The sequence below is a fragment of the Haemaphysalis longicornis genome, unplaced genomic scaffold, assembly GCF_048455015.1.
Source record: "Haemaphysalis longicornis isolate Haplotype H1 unplaced genomic scaffold, Haemaphysalis longicornis Haplotype H1 scaffold_1, whole genome shotgun sequence".
Taxonomy (NCBI): Eukaryota; Metazoa; Arthropoda; class Arachnida; order Ixodida; family Ixodidae; genus Haemaphysalis; species Haemaphysalis longicornis.
Genome location: NW_027526203.1, coordinates 43,901,248 through 43,908,783, shown reverse-complemented (window position 1 = coordinate 43,908,783; position 7,536 = coordinate 43,901,248). Strand labels below are relative to the sequence as shown.

The 7,536-nt window shown below is 52.2% G+C and overlaps 1 pseudogene; it reads left to right on the top strand.

The window, feature by feature from the left end:
• The first annotated feature begins 865 nt into the window (after positions 1 to 865).
• On the top strand, positions 866 to 4,353 carry LOC144166934 (uncharacterized; annotated as a pseudogene).
• The last annotated feature ends 3,183 nt before the right edge of the window (positions 4,354 to 7,536 follow it).

Sequence of the window (7,536 nt, the reverse complement as noted above, 5' to 3'; positions counted from 1 at the left end):
GTGGTTGACAATCTACGTATGATTAGTTTTAGTGATGATGGCTCTAACCCTCTATTGCATTAGCTCGGATTTAGACTCCTAACTTCGCCGCCATGTCTGTGCAGCATCAAAAAGGCGCGCTAACCTGAGAACTCCGCGAGAGGCGAGAGCGGTTAAAGTGGAACACTCGTGGCGGGAAAGCGGCGTGGCAGACGTCGTCTGCTCCGGGATTCCGTTTAATGCTTCGTTTGAAGCGCGGTACGGCTTGTACTAGGGTAGTATTTCTTAAAATCTGCTGCTAAAATGTCCAGCACTTATCTTTATGTATTTTGCAGAAAGAAAGCTCGCAATTTTCACAATATCTTGGATGATATCACAATTTTTCTGCGCCGAGCCCGTAGAAGAACATGTAAACTATGGCAACGCGCTTGACGCGTCATCTGTTGTGCTGCTCCGCAAGCTGCATTTTCTCCTCGCCAGACAGTGAGATTAGAGTTTTAGCACTCCGTATGCTCCATGTTGTACGTGGTTACCTTGATGACCGGGACCCGTCTGGGCACGTGTGCATTCGTTCGCGGTACGGGGATTAGTTCTGCGGGCCGGCCCTCACCATGCCCGTCCATGCGTCACGGTGGACTGCGCCTCCTCGCTTTCTGCGCGCGCAGGCGCAGTGGCGTCCCGGTCATCACGGTAACTACGTAAACGACGAAACAGACGTACTGCTAAAACTCTCTATTAAAGCGCCTCCTGCCCGCGCTGTCCCAGCCCAGGAGATTCCCGTACTCGAATACTTCTTTCTCCGAGCCTAGCGGATTCCCTCGTGAAATACTTCTGTCTCCCTGGGTCGAGGGGACGTCGACGGAACAGCGCGGCGGTGGCGGCGACCATGTATCTCAGGTGGGGACTTTGTTGTCGCGTAACGTCAGTGCCTGGCTCCCGTTAGCAATCACGACGAGGACGGCGTGATTCTTGAACCCCGTCGAGTCTTGTGCTCGGATGCTTTGGGAGTTCCCAAATAAACGGCTGTGCTTCGGCATTAATGTATACTGTGTTCTCGTATCGGCGAACCTTGCTGGGCTGCCGTAGGTGGGGGAGCCCGCGTGGATGACACGCCGTGAGCTAGCATGGTGGCCTACGCCCCAGTACTGGCTATGTAGCCCCTAAGAACCCCACAATATTCGAAATGGCGCCAGAACGTGGGTATCGTCTTCAGATGAATTCGCGGTTGCTAGCTTCCTGAGAACCATGACGAGCCTTTGGTGCCGATGGTGTCCGCGGACGTTTGCGATTAGGACGGGGGTTACCGATCTTTGCTGCGTCTGCTACATCAAGCACAGGTGTGGTTCAGGGTCCACGCTCGGCGATGTACGCGTTCCTGCAGTCGCAGCCCGCTACGCTTTGTCCCGAAAATTTCTTGGACGAAACGCCCCGCGCCCGGTGTTTGCAGGCAGACAGTTATGGTACCCGATACAGCCGCGTCGGCAAATGCGTGAATATTCCTATTCGTACCAGGTGGTACGTCCGTAGGAACACGCTCTGTATTCTCCGAGCAGCCACAGTCCTTGCACGCTTGCAAGACGGGAGGTACGTAGGCTGTGTTGCAACATCACGGCGGGTCGCCTTCGTCGTAGCGCCGTTCCCGCGCAGTTGCTCCGGCAGCGCCGGCTGAAGTTTCCCGCAGGCGCGGCGGACACTACCGAGCGAGGGTGCGGTTTTGGGGGGTTCGCAAGCCGCATGATAAGCCAGCCGCTACTGCGCTTTGAGTTCGAGGCGGTGTGTCTGCCGATCCGACGCCTGACAAAGAGCGAGGGGAACGCTGAAGAATCAGTCTCCTTTCGCTTTTGCGGGAAGCTGGAGCAATGGGATCGTTGTCTCTACGCTTCCGCAGTGCGTGCGTCTCGATTCCGTGAAGTCTCCTCTCGATATTGCGTTTAGGCAGTAAGAGCTGCGCGCGGCTCGGAACAGGGGGCTCGTTGGTCGCGAGAGATCGCCAATCTTTGGAAGAGACGGACTCTCGGGCGACCTATACCGGTGATGTGCGCCCGTAAGCCGCTGGTATTGCGGTTGGCGCTGGCTCTACGGCAGCTTGTATTGCTGCGAGTGAGTGGCAGGAGCCCCGCATGCTTGATGCTGACGCAGCTTTGCCGACCAACGCCCCAGGCCGAAATAACAAGGATGGGTGTTTCGAGGCCGACAACTCGTAATAGTCAGGCGAGCTGCCTCCAGGTGGGGGTGGCTGCTGGAGAACAGTTGCCGTACTCGTGATGCAGCGAGCTAGCGAAGTGCACGGGGAGAACCCTCGGGCATGCAGCTTTTTTACCCTATCTGGCGAGGTTGTGGATAGGTTTCCGGCCAGTCACAGGAGGTTTCGGAGAACCGCTGCTCCTCACTTCGAGTATGGGAATCGTTTCTGCCTGTTGGTCAGAGCGAGACCTTCTACAAACAGATACCACCGGGAACCGCGCCACTCACCACTACCACGGACAGCGAGGATGGCCTGCTGAGCCACTGGCGGAGTCGAGCGCGTCCCGCGGAGCTACCAGCAATTGCTGCTCTGGCTCGCCCGGCCACCGTCCTTCAGGCAGCCAACCGTTCTGGAGGACCTGTGGTCGAAGCGGCCACGCAACCTACGAGGCGGCGGGATCTCGCACCTACGCGAGCGGCGCGAGCCTTTGGGCAGCCTCCGGGGACGCGGCCGTTCGTGTTACCACCTTGAGCTGGGAGTGGGGTTCGAATCATGGCGCGACCCGGGCGTTCGTTGGCTGCGGCTGCAGGCTACCCCCCGGGCCTGCCAACCTGTTGTGCTGCCCAACAGCGAGATACTCGGAACCAGTGCAATGTTTTGTGGGTTTTTGTGGCGAGCATCGCGACGGCAGCATCGTGTGGCGAACCTTAGTGTGGACTGACATAGGAATTGCGTTTGGCGGCGGTTTTGCTGACTTGATGCGCTGGGACAAGTGTGTAATGTGGTGTCACTGGGGTTCAAGGAGCATCCAGTCTTTAGAAGGGATGAGTGTGCGAATAGTGGAGAACCGCATCACGCGATCCCGAGCCGGTGCTCCGCTTATTCGTCGGCCCCCCGAGAGATGACACCACTGGTCCGTGCGCGGTAGGGTTCCTTTACAATGCTCTATGGAGCTATATAGAGGAACTTGCTCTAGTGCGCTCGCTAGGCGAGCATAGTGTTGCCAACTGTAGTTCGGCATAATCACGGGAAAGCCCAGCTTTTCAATTTGTGTGAACGAAATACTTGGCATTCCATAAGATTTTCAAGCGGGAAAACATTTAGACGAAGGATGAAAAGGACACAGACATGCACTATTTCCAAATAAAATTTTATTGTTAAGCATGGAATGGCAGCAGCGACGATGGTCGCTAAAAATAATTTCTGCTTTTTTCTTCAGTTGACTGCAGTTCTTCTCCACGCGTGCCGTTATGCCTGCGCTGAGGGTTCGGCGCAGCCAAGTGCTGCTGAAGAGCGCCCGGTCCTGGAGATAACAACGGCCTATTCTGCGCCATGTGACCTGCCACCATACGTGTCTCCGCAAGGGGACGCTGCCCAAGCCGCCAGAGGGACATCGACCGCAGCCAGCATGGCCTACTTAAGCCGCCTTCGGACTTCGCCGCAATTCAGTGGGCATGGAATGGCAGCAGCGACGATGGTCGCTAAAAATCCTTTCTGCTTTTTTCTTCAGTTGACTGCAGTTCTTCTCCACGCGTGCCGTTATGCCTGCGCTGAGGGTTCGGCGCAGCCAAGTGCTGCTGAAGAGCGCCCGGTCCTGGAGATAACAACGGCCTATTCTGCGCCATGTGACCTGCAACATACGTGTCTCCGCAAGGGGACGCTGCCCAAGCCGCCAGAGGGACATCGACCGCAGCCAGCATGGCCTACTTAAGCCACCTTCGGACTTCGCCGCAATTCAGTGGGCATGGAATGGCAGCAGCGACGATGGTCGCTAAAAATCCTTTCTGCTTTTTTCTTCAGGTTGGTACTGCACACTCGCTTTATTCCAAAAGATCCGATAATATCTGCCTGCTGCTATTCCCGTGCCCACATGTTTTGGTGTCTGAGTTTTATTAACATTGTGTATGTGGTTAAACTTCTTGTACTAGGAGGTGACGTTGAACTCAACCCTGGTCCCCCAAAATTAGACCCTGCAGCCGAAACTAGTCAAGTCTTGTCTGCAATTAACCGTCTTACTAAGCACCTAGACGAGCGGCACGACCAGCTCTTGGAGTCTATCAATGAGGTAAAAGAAAACCAACGAATTCTTGACACCAAGGTATCTGACTTAACAATGCGTCTTGCCGCTCTGGAAGAAAAAGTGAGTTCCTTTGACGCACTACATGATGAAGCGAATTTGGATGCGATGATTACGTCAGCTGTACATAATGAAAGGGCCACACTACAATCACGGCTGGATGACTTTGAAGACAGGGCACGACGAGAAAATTTGGTATTCTATGGAATATCGGATTGTGCGGAAGAGACGTGGGCTGAAGCAGAAAATAAAATTAGGGGAATTCTTTCTGGCTCGTTTAAACTGCAATTGTCCGAGGAAGCGATTAGCCGTGCACACAGACTAGGAGTGTTTGTCGAAAATAAGTGCAGGCCAATCATCGTCCAATTTGCTTCTTTTAAAACGAAAGACTCCATTTTTTCACAAAAGTCTAAGCTACGCGGCACAACCATTTCAGTTACTCAGGACTTTTGTAAGGCAGCGCGCACCGTACGTAAAAAGTTGCTGGAATTCGCGAAGGCCTCCGGCCAGCCATTTTCTCTGAAGTACAACAAAGTTGTAATCGACAAAAAGAGCTATGTGTATTGCAGTACTACCGATCGTGTTGTTGAAATTGAACTTCAGGATGGACGCTTTCAAAACTGCCGAAGTAATGACAATAGTCTGGGCGAAACCGGATCGTGTTCCCCAAACAAAAGCGAAGGTCAGTCTTCAACGTCGCTAGATGTGCGCACACCAGCTGATGCTATTGAGCGGGAAATTTTCTTTCTCCTTTGTAATGTAAGGAGCGTAATGAACAAGCGTGACGAATTATTATCCCTTGTTCATGCGTGCCTGGCAGATATAATCATACTAACGGAAACTTGGTTGTCAGCGAAAATTGATAGCAGGGAAATTTTGCATGGTGCAAAAAACTACGTTCTTTATCGGCACGACCGGGGTAGCCATTCAGGCGGAGGTGTCTTAATTGCGGTATCAAATGAATTTGTTTCTTTCAAAGTTAATGTCACTTCTGAACTAGAATTACTTTGTGTGTGCATTCGCATGTACCACAAAGACTTCATTCTTTGTGCCTGCTGTCGGCCTCCAAGTTCTTCTTCAGGTTTTTCCGAGATATTTCATGATGTTTTAAATAAGATACATATTAGATTTCCTGCTACAATCTTCTTTGTTTTGGGAGACTTCAATCTTCCCGATATTCCTTGGTGTATGCCCCAACCAAGTGCGAGCACCAGTACGTCTGAAAGCGCATCTTTTGTCAGTGTGTGCTCAGATTTCAATCTAATACAACTTGTTAAATACCCGACCCGTGTTACTACTACAAGCTCAACTATTCTAGACTTGGTCCTCACAACTCACCCAGATCTTGTTACATCCCTTTCTGTGATACCTGGTCTCAGCGACCATTCAGCAATCCATTTCACTATTCCCAACAGGAATCCCAGACGACAGAAAACCTCGAAAACATTCAGAGATTACAAACGAGCGGACTATGCTGCAATAAATAGGGAGCTGGAATTGTTCACCGAAGAACTGTTTCATAATTTTGATCAGCGTTCTGTAGATAAAAATTGGCATATGTTCACAACCAAGGTGTCCGAGTTAATAGACCATTATGTGTCCCTGCGTAGAATAACGAATACCGTTCAATCCCCTTGGTTCACACCGACCCTAAAGCGACTACGCAATAAAAACTCCCAAGCATTTCCCCGAGGGTGAACATGGTTAAGTGCGAATGCACGGGGTGATGCTATGAGGGGGAGTAAAGTTAAAATCCGTTGGCATTCGCCCGTGAGCGCGCGCGAGCCGACCCACGGAGGTCTGGCAGTTTATCGCTGCATATATAGGGGGGTACGCCGCGCCGAGCGCGCCGAGCCAGGGGGCTGAGAGAGGAGGCGAGCGCAAGGGGAGAGGGACAGCGGCGCATGGCAGCTGCAGCCGAGCGAGGGGGAGAGGAGAGAGTGTGACGTCACGGTGGAGAGAGAGGCGCGCGGCAGCTGCTGGGGAGAGGAGGCGCGCTGTGACGTCATACCATGACGTCACGGCGCGAGGAGCGGTGCGGGGAGCGGCGCGCACCCGCGCAGCCACGGCGAGGAGGCGGAGCGAGCGCGGTCACGTGGTGAAGTGACGTCACCGCGCCGTTGCTACCGACGCTCCTCTCCGCTCCACGCCGTTGCTAGGGAGAGGAGGACTGCGGACGCCGCCGCCGCCGCCGCCGCCGCCGCCGCCGGCGGTGGAAGGTTTGGGGTCGCTTATAAAGTGCATTCGCACTTAAAAGCAGCGCCTTTTCCGGAAAGCCAAACGCTCGAGGTCAACTGACCGATGGGCTGTGTACAATGAGACAGCCGGCGAATATGCGCACGCGCTTGCCGTGGCTAAGCGTTGTTTCTTTGAAGTTACCCTCCCCTCTATGCTTCGAACTAATCCCCGCAGATTTTGGCTAACCATCAACCGAAAAAGTGAAAAGAAAATTGAACTGATGTCTGAAGACGACTGTGTGATCCCAAGTGAAATGTGCTGTGAAGCTTTAAGTGCGGTCTTTTCGTCGGTGTTTGTAACCTGTGTATCATACAGTTCGCCCGCTTTCCCTGCCTACAATTATTTACACATGGATCCATTAGCCATAGACTGGGTGAGTGTTGCCAAATTGATCAGAAATCTGAAACCTTCTTCCCCCGGAGATGATGGTATTAACCCCAAATTCCTAAAAAATATTGAAATATTATCCGCTGTAATTCTATCTAAGATTTTTTCACAGTCTCTGGAAACTTCTGCAATACCACAGGATTGGAAGGTTGGGAAGGTGGTTCCTTTGCCCAAAGCAGGTAACTCTCACAATCCCATCAATTACAGACCCAATCGCTCATCAGTGTACCATGTAAAATTGTTGAGCACTTTTTCTACAGCCATTTAGTCCACTTTCTCGAAAACAATTCCTTTTTTAGCAAGTAGCAACATGGTTTCAGAAAAAATTACTCCTGTGAAGCTCAGTTGCTTAGCCTTACTAACGACCTATTTCGCGCCGCTGACCGTTCTTTAGTTATCGACTGCGTATTTATCGACTTCGCAAAGGCATTCGATACCGTTTGTCATAAACTACTACTTTCTAAATTAAACTCAATCAATCTAGACGTAAATATTCTCAAATGGTTGGAGTTTTCTGACGGAGGCGAAAAGCAAAAACGCCCGTGTGTACGAGATTTCGGCGCACGTTAAAGATCCCCAGGTGGTCAAAATTAATCCGGAGCCCTCCACTACGGCGCGCCTCATCGCCTGCGTTGCGTCGGCGCGTTAAACCCCCACAATCAATCAATCA